This window comes from Hordeum vulgare, chromosome 2H (assembly GCF_904849725.1).
Source record: "Hordeum vulgare subsp. vulgare chromosome 2H, MorexV3_pseudomolecules_assembly, whole genome shotgun sequence".
Taxonomy (NCBI): Eukaryota; Viridiplantae; Streptophyta; class Magnoliopsida; order Poales; family Poaceae; genus Hordeum; species Hordeum vulgare.
In genome coordinates, this window is record NC_058519.1 from 283,002,832 (window position 1) to 283,012,675 (window position 9,844).

The 9,844-nt window shown below is 42.8% G+C and overlaps 1 pseudogene; it reads left to right on the forward strand.

Moving 5' to 3' along the window:
* The first annotated feature begins 5,080 nt into the window (after positions 1 to 5,080).
* On the forward strand, positions 5,081 to 5,655 carry LOC123431402 (annotated as a pseudogene).
* The last annotated feature ends 4,189 nt before the right edge of the window (positions 5,656 to 9,844 follow it).

Below are 9,844 nucleotides of genomic sequence, written 5' to 3' on the forward strand. Positions count from 1 at the left end.
CACTTGTTTCAGGCACCATTGGAAGGACTTCTGTGCATTAGCATAGCTGACATCAGGGTGGTGATCAATTTTAGGAAATTGAATAAGGCCACTAGGAAAAATCATTACCCTTTGCCTTTTATTGACCAAATGCTAGAAATATTGTCTAAACACACACACTTCTGCTTTCTAGATGGTTATTCTGGTTTCTCCCAAATACCTGTTGCACAATCTGATCAGGAGAAAACCACTTTTACCTGCCCTTTCGGTACCTTTGCTTACAGACATATGCCTTTTGGCTTATGTAATGCACCTGCTACCTTTCAAAGATGTATGATGGCTATATTATCTGACTTTTGTGAAAAGATTGTTGAGGTTTTCATGGATGACTTCTCCGTTTACGGGTCTTCTTTTGATGATTGCCTCAGCAACCTTGATCGAGTTTTGCAGAGATGTAAAGATACCAACCTTGTCTTCAATTGGGAGAAGTGCCACTTTATTGTTAATGAAGGCATCGTCTTAGGACATAAAATTTCTGAAAGAAGTATTGAAGAAGATAAGGCTAAGGTTGATGCGATCGAGAAAATGGCATGCCCTACAGATATCAAAGGTATAAGAAGTTTCCTTGGTCATGTTGGTTTCTATAGAAGGTTCATTAAGGACTTTTCTAAGATTTCTAGGCCTCTTACCAATCTCTTGCAAAAGGATATTCCTTTTGTTTTTGACGATGATTGTGAGGAAGCCTTTGAAATACTTAAGAAGGCCTTGATAACTCCACCTATTGTTCAACCACCTGATTGGAACTTACCTTTTCAAATTATGTGTGATGCTAGTGATTATGTTGTTGGTGTTGTTCTAGGACAAAGAGTTGATAAGAAGTTGAATGTTATTCACTATGCTAGTAAAACTCTAGAGAGTGTCCAAAGAAACTATGCTACTACTGAAAAGGAATTTTTAGCAGTCGTGTTTGCATGTGAAAAGTTCAGATCTTACATTATTGATTCCAAGGTTACTATTCACACTGATCATACAACTATTAAGTACCTCGTGAAAAAGAAAGATGCTAAACCTAGACTTATCAGATGGGTTCTCTTCCTACAAGAATTTGATTTGCATGTTGTTGATAGGAAGGGTGCTGAGAACCCTGTAGCAGATAACTTGTCTAGGTTAGAGAATGTTCTTGATGACCCACAACCTATTGATGATAACTTTCCTGATGAGCAACTGAATGTCATTAATGCTTCACGTAGTACACCGTGGTATGCTGATTATGCAAATTATATCGTTGCCAAATATATACCGCCTAGTTTCACATACCAATAAAAGAAGAAATTCTTCTTTGATTTGAGACATTACTTTTGGGATGATCCTCACCTTTATAAAGAAGGAATAGATGGTGTTATTAGACGTTGTGTACCTGAGCATGAACAGGGACAGATCCTACAAAAGTGTCACTCCGAGGCTTACGGAGGACACCATGCGGGAGATAGAACTGCACACAAGGTATTGCAATCAGGTTTCTATTGGCCTACTCTCTTCAAGGATGCCCGTAAGTTTGTCTTGTCTTGTGATGAATGTCAAAGAATATGTAATATCAGTAAACGTCGGGAAATGCCTATGAATTATTCACTTGTCATTGAACCATTTGATGTTTCGGGTTTTGATTATATGGGACCTTTTCCAAAGTCCAACGGGTATACTCATATTCTAGTTGTTGTTGATTACGTTACTAAGTGGGTAGAAGCTATCCCAACTAGTAGTGTTGATCACAACACCTCTATTAGGATGCTTAAGGAAGTTATTTTCCCTAGATTTGGAGTCCCTAGATATCTAATGACTGATGGTGGTTCACATTTCATTCATGGTGCTTTCTGTAAAATGCTTGCTAAGTATGATGTCAACCATAGAGTTGCATCTCCCTATCATCCTCAGTCCAGTGGTCAAGTAGAGCTAAGTACTAGAGAGATTAAACTAATTCTGCAAAAGACTGTCAATAGGTCTAGAAAGAATTGGTCTAAGAAGCTTTATGATGCACTGTGGGCTTATAGAAATGCTTATAAGAATCCCATGGGCATGTCTCCGTACAAAATGGTTTACGGTAAAGCATGGCATTTACCTCTTGAGCTAGAGCATAGGGCTTATTGGGAAATCAAAGAGCTCAACTTTGATTTCAAACTTGTTGGTGAGAAGAGGTTATTTGATATTAGCTCACTTGATGAATGGAGAGCTCACGCATATGAAAATGCCAAGTTGTTTAAAGAAAAAGTTAAGAGGTGGCACGATAAAAGTATACAAAAACGTGAGTTCAATGTAGGTGATTATGTCTTGCTATACAATTCTTGTTTAAGATTTTTTGCAGGCAAGCTTCTCTCTAAATGGGAAGGTCCTTACATTGTTGAGGAAGTATATCATTCCGGTGCCATCAAGATCGACAACACAGAAGGTAATTTTCCGAGAGTGGTAAATGGGCAAAGAATCAAGCATTATATCCCAGGTACTCCCATAAATGTTGAAAGCAATTTTATTAATACCATAACTCCGGAGGAGTACATAAGGGATATTTATCAGCCTGTTTCAGACTCCAAAAACGAAGAGGTATGTGATTCGGTAAGTAAACCGACTCCAAAACTTTTCCAGTAGCAATTTTTCTCTGTTTTGGAATTTTTAGAAAAATAGAAAAATTTAAAGTAGTCCGGAAAGCGCACGAGGAGGCGACAAGCTTGCCAGGCGCGGCCTACCCCCCTGGCCACGCCTGGGTGGCTTGTGGGCACCTCGTGTGCCTCCCGGACTCCGTTTTCTTGTGAAGTAGTCCTTTTGGTCGGGAAAAATTCATTATATATTCTGCTGAAAGGTCTGACCCTCGTATCACGCAAATATCCTCTGTTTTCGTTTCGAGCTACTGTGCAGACATATCTAGATCGCTATGGCGTTCCCAAAAGTTCCGAAGGACAAGTTCTTCGAAAAGGTCATCAATCCCTACCTCGCGGGAGTGCTGCAACACCCTCAATCTATCGAGATGCATGAGGGGGTGCTGCACATCCGTGGTGTTGAGGGACCCAAGAAGACCGGAAGCGTGGAGGATAGGCTCGAAGCAATGGAGCAACAAGTTTTCAAGTGCCAAGGGATGGTGGAACGCGGACTCAACGCCAACCACATGATGATCACGGAGTTCACCAACAAGTACAAGATCGATGCCAATGACATTGGGAAGCACCTCTCCAGGCTCTATGACAGAATTGATCACCTCCAAGCCCAGATCTACGACCTACAGAACCAAAACTGTGAGTATGAGTATAGATTTAAATCAATACGGTTGGTTGCAGATTTGAGGATTCCGGAGACTCGATCATCTTTCCATGATGAAGCACCTATGCCTTGGAAGATGGAGGATCAAACCCAGGTTGCAACAACTCCACCACCATCACCTTCGAAGGAAGACAACTAAGCACGGGTATGGGCAATCCCCTTGGCTTGTGCCAAGCTTGGGGGAGTTGCCCCGGTATCATATCACCATCACATCTTTTGCCTTTACCTTTTTCTTAGTTCGATCCTTTTTGGTTTTATCTTTCTCTAGTAGAATAAAGTTCTTAGTGTTCTAGGCTTGAGTTTTTCTCTGTGTTACCCCCATGTATTCGAGCTCGTGAGTCATATAATAAAGAGTGTTTTAGTTAAGGGCCTTGCCTCATGCCATGATCTAAAGAAAAGAATAATAAGAGAACAAAAGCATGAAAGATCATGTAATGATCTTATGGGAAGTGATGGATTCACATATAAAAAGAATGTTGATTGAAACTTGTTGTGGGTGGACAAACATAGACCTTGGTCATTGCTGCAATTAATAGGATGTAATAAAGAAGGAGAGGTTCACATATAAATATATCATCTTTGAAACCATCTATGATTGTGAACACTCATTAAACTATTACATGCTTAGAAGTAGATGTTGGACAAGGAAGACAACATAATGAATTATGTTTGCTTGGTTCTGAACAATGTTATATGACTAGAGATCCCTTAGCATGTGACGATTGCTTCCACCTCATATCAGCCAAAACTTCCGCACTAAGTAGAGATACTACTTGTGCATCCATAAACCATCAATCCAGTTTTGCCATGAGAGTCTACCATACCTACCTATGGATTGAAGAAGATCCCTCAAGTAAGTTGTCATCGGTGTAAGCAATAAAAATTGCTCCCTAAATATGTATGATCTATTGGTGTGTGGAAAATAAGGTTTGTACGAATCTGTGATGAGGAAGACATAAAAGCGACGGATTGCATAATAAAGTTCTTTATCACAGGAGGCAATATAAAGTGACGTTCCTTCACACTAAGAGGTCACACATCCAAACCTCAAAAGCGCATGACAACCTATGATTCCCTCTACGAAGGGCCTATCTTGTACCTTTATTTTTTTGTCCTTAAAAGTGTCATGGTGATCGACACCAATTCCGTATTTCGCCTTTATCTTGGCTAACGTCATGTGCTAGGGAAAGATCTATATTCATATGTCAACTTGGAAGTAAGTATTCATGAATTATTATTGTTGACATTACCCTTGAGGTAAGTAGTTGGGAGGTGAAACTATAAGCCCCTATCTTTCTCTGTGACCAACTGAAACTTTGATCTCATGAGTACCACGTGCGTTTTAGCAATTGTAGAAGACGAAAGGATGATTGAGTATGTGGATTTGCTCTACAAGCTCATATTTGTCTCTTTCCAACGTTATGATAAATTGCAATTGCTTCAATGACTAAATGATATTGGTTGTTAATTCTCAATAAGGTTCTTGATCCATACTTTACTTCGTGAAGGAATTATCACTTTAGCATAAGAGATTATATGATGATATTGTTGTTCTATTTATGATCATGATGCCTCCATGTTCATATCTTGTTTTGTCGACACCTCTATCTCTAAACAAGTGGGCATATTTTATCATCTCCGCTTCCGCTTGAGGACAAGCGAGGTCTAAATTTGGGGGAGTTCATACACCCATTTTGCATCATGCTTTTATGTGGATATTTATCGCTTTATGGGCTGTTATAACACTTCACGGTACAATACTTATGCATTTTCTCTCTAATTTTATAGGGTTTACATGAAGAGGGAGAATGCCGGCAGCTGGAATTCTGGCCTGAAAAAGGAGCAAGTTTGAGATACCTATTCTGCACAACTCCAAAAGACGTGAAAATCCACGAGGAATTATTTTGGAATTTATAAAAAATACTGGATGGAAGAAGTACCACAGGGGAGCCACCAGGAGGCCACAAGCCTGCCAGGCGCGGCCTACCCCGCTGGTCGCGGCTAGGTGGCTTATGGGCCCCATGTTGCCCCTCTTGCTCACATATTTTGCTATTAGGAGGGTTTCATTCCAGAAAAAATCAAGAGGAGGCTTTTGGGAGGAATCGCCGCCGCCATGAGGCGGAACTTGAGCAGAACCAATCTAGATCTCCGGCAGGGTCGTCCTGCCGGGGAAACTTCCCTCCCACAGGGGGAAATCGTCGCCATCGTCATCACCAACACTCCTCTCATCGGAGAGGACTCATCAACATCAACATATTCATCAGCACCATCTCATCTCCAAACCCTAGTTCATCTCTTGTAACCAATCTCCGTCTCGCGACTCCGATTGGTACTTGTAAGGTTGCTAGTAGTGCTAATTACTCTTTGTAGTTGATGCTAGTTGGACTACTCGGTGGAAGATTATGTGTTCAGATCCTGGATGCTATTCAATACCTCTCTGGTTATGAACATAATTATGCTTTGTGAGTAGTTACTTTTGTTCCTGAGGACATGGGATAAGTCTTGCTATAAGTAGTCATGTGAATTTGGTATTCGTTCGATATTTTGATGCGTTGTATGTTGTCTATCCTCTACTGGTGTTATGTGAATGTCGACTACATAACACTTCACCATTATTTGGGCCTAGAGGAAGGCATTGGGAAGTAATAAGTAGATGATGGGTTGCTAGCGTGACAGAAGCTTAAACCCTAGTTTATGTGTTGCTTCGTAAGGGGCTGATTTGGATCCACTAGTTTAATGCTATGGTTAGACTTAGTCTTAACTCTTCTTTCGTAGTTGCGGATGCTTGCGAGAGGGGTTAATCATAAGTGGGATGTTTTTCCTAGTAAGGGAAGCACCCAAGCACCGGTCCACCCACATATCAAAATATCAAAGTAGCGAACGCGAATCCATATGAACATGATGAAAACTAGCTTGACAGAAATTCCCATGTGTCCTCGGGAGCGCTTTACCTCCTATAAGAGTTTGTCCAGGCTTGTCCCTTGCTACAAAAGGGATTGGGCCACTTTGCTGCACCTTTGTTACTATTGTTACTTGCTACTTGCTACGAATCATCTTATCACACAACTATCTGTTACCGATAATTTCAATGCTTGCACAGAATACCTTGCTGAAAACCACTTGTTAGATCCTTCTGCTCCTCGTTGGGTTCGACACTCTTACTTATCAAAAGGACTACGATAGATCCCCTACACTTGTGGGTCATCAGCCATCGCATACAGGTCATACATTTGTGGCACCTCCGTCTTATTGTGACGCGCCTAAGAGAGAGAGAGAGAGGAAAATTGTATTAGTAAAGGGCTCAGGATAGCATTGAGAATGAATTGCATGAGGCATGAAGCAAACCACATACCCGGTTCTCGCCAAACTGGATTAAGTTGACTCTCCCTTGATGGTGTGGCACACCAACCATTTTGCCACGCCTCTCCTTGGCGTTGTTGTGGCTGGCCTCCCATGTTTCGGAGCACGACTGATCCACCAAGGCCTCCCAACAATCCATCTTATCCACATACCATCTCGGGGGCACCTAAGTTAATAAAGAAAAAATTTAGCGTGTAAGAACCAAATCAAGGAAACTAACTACAAAGCCTTAATAATATGTAATTACCTTCATGTAATGCTCCTTCTCCATCTTAGAATCGCGGCACTTCACCTTGTACTTCCTAATACGCAGTGAGGCATAGTAGTCTCGAATAGCCTGCACCCGAGCCTCGTGCCGAATGTTTTGAAGTAGGCGGCGACATTCGGTTTCGATAACCTTTGCCACGTCCTCCTCGTATCCCTCCTCACACCTGTAGTAGGTTTGCAAACGAGACAACACCGATTAGTACAATAACTAGCTATGGTTGATTTATAATTGTGTAAAGGAGAAATTACCTAGATCTGTCGGATAACCATGTCGGCCCTCGTGTGGCACAAAACATCGTCGATCTCCACCTCTGGCGGGGCCGGGGCACCCAAGTAGTGCTCGCAGGTCATTCCTACCTCTCGCTTCCGACCAGGCAACGTAACAAACCCCGGGAAGTTTTGACGGCAAAGCACACCAAGGACGTTGTTGGGCTTGCGGACACCCTTGGCAACAATCCAACCCCTGCAGTATGACAAATTAAAGCCAAAACATTAGATATTTGAGAAAACATGAAGGCAAAAGGTTAAATAAGAGTAAATTAACTTACTTGTCCCCATTTGGCTTAATCGACCACCTCTGCTCGCGGGTCACCGGCATGAGCGGGAGCCCCGAACTACCGCGCTGGTAGACGGCAGCCCCCTCACCCGTCTCCTCGTCGCTATCAGCATGGCCACTTGGCTTAGGCTGACCCAGATCAGCCCAGGTATCCCACTGGGTCTCTGGGGACGGACCCTCATCCCTGCTTTGCTCCAGAGTCGCATGGAACGAAGCCTCTGGGACACGAGTCTCGTGGGTCAAAGGCTCGTCGACCTGAGGCTCGTTGAACTGAGGCTCATGAACCGGAGACCGTGTAGCCTCCACCTCAAACGAATCCACCCTAGAAGTCATGTGCTCAGGTGAATCAGCTTGGGGTGGCGGCAAGGAAGGCGTGGCAGCCACCGCCCTACCTCTCCTGCGGCCACGCGTACCTTTAGTACAACATAAATACCAAAATGAGTAATAAAATGTATATAAATACCAACATGACTACAACATAAATACCAACATGAGTACAACATAAATACCAACATGAGTAATACCTTTAGTACCTCTCGGCTTCGCGGGGGGTCGACCTCCTCTCACGGGGGCCGCGAGAGTCGAAGAAGCGGCCACTCCATGCAGAGTAGAGAGCAACGCTCTCCGAAGAGGCGAGGCAGGAATGGAAGTACCCATCCCACCACCCGCCAACGAAGAAGGAGCCGCGGAGTGCTTTCGACCCTTTCCCACCATCTTTCAACACCTGTCATGAAAAAGAGTAAATGAAATTAGTACAACATAAATACCAACATGAGTAATAAAATGTATATAATTTAAGTGGATCATCGTCATAAATACCAACATGACTAATAAAAATTGAATACCTAACATGAACTCAAAATTTATATATAGTAATAGTTGAATACCTAACATGAACTAATAACAATCGTGCTCGTCTATATATGCTTCGGGGTCAATAAATGCATCATGATCATCACTATCATCAATAAATGCATCATCATCATCACTATCAGGAAGAACATGTGGAAGGCCACCATTATGTAATCGGTCAAGAAGTGACAGGTCATCCGCTGCAGTAACCTCTTCTTCTTCTGGCTCTTCGAGTTCGGGCTCAGGGGTTAAGACGGATTCACTGTCGTTGTCTACTTCAATGTTCTGGGGTGAAGTAGAGCGGTTCTTGAAACGTTTCTTGGACATACGTGTTTCTTGGAAGAATTCTCCTTCATATGTGGCTGGGTTAATGTGAGGTTCGTAATCCTCATCATTGAGGGTAGGTGGTCTAAAATGTGGTGGCACTTCATAAATGACATCCCAACCTTTGAGATTTGGATCAGTTTGGCAAGTGTAATACCATATAATTAGGCGTAAAACGCCACTTCTGCAGGTGTTTACCCATTTCAAACTCTGTTTGCTTTTTCCAGTTGTCGTAAATGGGACAGGGGCACCATGTTTTTTGCTGGCCATTTGCAAATGCGGCTCTCACAAACCCCCTGGTTTTTGTTAACCATTCATTGGTCATATCTTTCTAACTAGGGTGACCAGTGTACATCCAAGCACGATCACTCATGTTGCCTAGCTACCTATGGGCGCACAAGAAATAAATATATAATTCACCATCTATATTCATCCACTAATCAAGTTTGTCGGTTTTATTACGTCCATGCAACCTACACGCTAATAGGTAAAGATAGGTCCTAATCCCACCCGAGTATGTGTAGATTGGGTTCGTTTTCCTATGCTCTGCTCCAGATGCGACACAGAATTTCGGCAGCACCTCCCCGCTGTTCTCCTGATACACGTCTCGGCAATAAGCAGAGAGGATGTGTACCCGGAGAACAATAGGGAGGCACTAAAGAAATTCCGCATCGGATCCAGAGCACAGCATACGAGAAAACGAACCCAATCTACACATACTCGGGTTGTCCATGGATAACGTTGGACAATTCGAAAGGATTGCGGTTATAAATATGCAAAGACATGAATATTTATAGATGTCACCCTTTCGAACGGGAGACGCATATTGGTCACGCATACTCGTGGTTGAAGAAACCTATAGCTAGCAAGTTTCATCGGCACGAAGACCGGAACAGAGCAAATTAAGGGGTAGGAGGAGAAATCATTTGTGCTCACCAACAAACGCAGGGGCGGAGCTCGTCCAACGCACGTGGAGGTCGTCGAACAACTGCACATTGAAATTCACCCGATCAACACAAATATGATGTTTTTATAATTAACATAATCATAAAATATGTGGCCTAACTCATAATTTACAGAACTATGACCCCGTCAGCCTCTAGAAGGCTCAAAAGCACCTTCTCGTTCAACAGTAGGTAGAAGAGGTGTCAGGGGTCGGGGCTTAGTGGCGTCGAGGGTCGGTGATGTCCGGTGTCGGTG